A 2482-nucleotide genomic window follows, 5' to 3' on the forward strand; every position below is an offset into this window, starting at 1 on the left:
TCATTATATATATATATATATATAATTTTAACACTCATATGTACGTAGACTCCATCCTCACTTACTACTGTGAGGCTTGTGCATGTGCATGTATATGTTTTTTTATAACTATTTAACAGTCATCCATGAAAAAAATAATAATTCCATTAAAAAAAATCAACAGATTAACTAGGAAAGAGACAATAAGACATCCACCGTGTCACTCTGAGCAGAATCATATCGTGCTAGGCTGTTCTTTGTCTTCTTTATCTCCAATCACACCCAAAATAAATTATTAATAATATATATATATATATATATATATATATATAAATTTACTTCAAGACTTCAAGTCATGCTGCTCAAAACAAACAAAACACTGAAACACTGAAACACTGACACTGAAACAAACAGAGAGGAGATAACGAGAAGCAAGAGAGCAAAAAAGAAAGACATAGTTCAAACCATGAATACAATAATCTTCACAACCATAGTACTCATCATCCTCATCATCCTCATCAAACTTCTCATCTTCTCCAAAACTCAAAATAAGAACAAGATTAAGAATCCACCAAGTCCCACTTCACTCCCAATCCTTGGTCACCTCCATCTCCTCATAAACAACAAACAACCACTCTACAAAACTCTCACTCAACTCTCCATCAACCATGGCCCCATCATGCTCCTCCGTTTTGGCTTTCGGCATGTTCTCATCGTCTCGTCGTTCTCTGCTGCAACTGAGTGCTTCACCAACCTCGACGTCATCTTTGCGAACCGTCCCAAACTCCCCGCTGAAGGTCGTCTCACATACAATCACACCACTCTCGGCACCTCCTCTTATGGTCCTCACTGGCGTAACATCCGCCGCATCGTCACCGTCCATCTCTTCTCTTCGGCAAAGCTGAACTTATCATCCACCATCCGTGCTGCCGAGACACATGCACTTGTCCGGCGCTTGTTCAAAGGTGGCAGTGATTTTTAAGAGAGTGGATATGAGGACAGTTTTGCATGAGATGGTGTTGAATGTGATGATGATGTTGGTGGCCGGAAAGAGGTATTATGTGGATGAAGGAGTATTGAATGCGGATGTGGATGAAGTCAAGTGGTTTGAAGAGATGGTGGAGGAGACGTTCAAGTTTAGTGGGATATCAAATGCCAGGGATTTCTTGCCGGAGTTTTTCAGGGTTGTGGACGTGCATGGAGTGGAGAAGAAGTTGGCGAGGTTGGAGAAGATGTGGGATGAGTACTTGCAGAGGTTGATAGATGAGTTGAGAGGCAAGCTTGGCCATGAGAATCATGATGATAATGAGTCCATTATTAGAATAAATCTTATTGGTACTTTGCTAGCAATGCAAGAAGATGAAGACCCAGATTATTACACTGATAATCTCATCAAAGCACAAGTCCTGGTATATATGTATAATTAATAATTGACATTGATTAATTTATTAACTAAATATGAGATATGAAGATGTATAATTTTGTTTATGCAGAGTCTTTTATCTGCCGGATCACATACAGCATCGGGGACGCTAGAATGGGGGTTGTCACTGCTATTAAACCATCATCAAGTTTTGAGAAAAGCTCGAGATGAGATTGATGAACTTGTAGGACATGACAGACTAATCAAAGAGTTTGATATCCCTAACCTTCCTTACCTTCATTGCATTGTACTTGAAGTTCTTCGGCTTTATCCTACAACACCATTACTCCTGCCTCATGAATCCTCTCAAGACTGCAATGTCTCCGGCTTCGACATTCCCCGTGGCACGGTACTAGTGGTGAATGCTTATGCTATGCATAGAGACCCGGAGATATGGGAAGATGCATTGATGTTTAAGCCTGAGAGATTTAGGAGGAGAAGAGGAAGGGAAGAAGATGATGCCTTTTGGGATGGGGAGAAGGAGGTGTCCGGCTGAAGCATTTAGTTTTAGGGTTGTTGAGTTGGTGCTTGGGGCTCTAGTGCAGTGTTTTGAGTGGGAGAGAGTTGAGGATGTGGTGGTGGACATGGAGGGAGGACCTGGTTTGGATATGCGTAAGGCTATACCACTTGAGCTTATGTGCAAACCTCGTCAAGATTTAATTGGTGTTATGTCTAGTCTCTAAATTTTTGGAATGAGTTATTTCTTGCATGTGTTGTGACTCTATTTATGATAATAAAAATGTTTGGTGTGTTCAAAATAACATGCTGAAGTAATTAAAAGGAGATCGAGTAAACACCTGATATGATGTATTATTGATAAGAAAATAATACTAAAAATTATTTCAACAAATAACAATACTAAAAAGTATTTCAGTGGAAGCTAAACGGTGTTGGTGGTTAACGATCGATGTTGACCTGGATCTCTTGGAGGAGGAAGAAGATGGTGTGAGTTCGAAACCCATGTAGAGGTATTAACTATATAAGAGTTTGGATTCTCGATCCATGCAGATCCCAATAACCCAAAATGAGGGCTCGTGAAGTATTTAACTCTGAGCACGTCTTGTAACTAATTACCAATGA

The 2482-nt window shown here is 40.0% G+C and overlaps 1 pseudogene; it reads left to right on the top strand.

The window, feature by feature from the left end:
• The first annotated feature begins 917 nt into the window (after positions 1 to 917).
• Positions 918 to 2128, top strand: LOC120249341 (annotated as a pseudogene).
• The last annotated feature ends 354 nt before the right edge of the window (positions 2129 to 2482 follow it).

This window comes from Dioscorea cayenensis, chromosome 19, assembly GCF_009730915.1.
Source record: "Dioscorea cayenensis subsp. rotundata cultivar TDr96_F1 chromosome 19, TDr96_F1_v2_PseudoChromosome.rev07_lg8_w22 25.fasta, whole genome shotgun sequence".
Taxonomy (NCBI): Eukaryota; Viridiplantae; Streptophyta; class Magnoliopsida; order Dioscoreales; family Dioscoreaceae; genus Dioscorea; species Dioscorea cayenensis.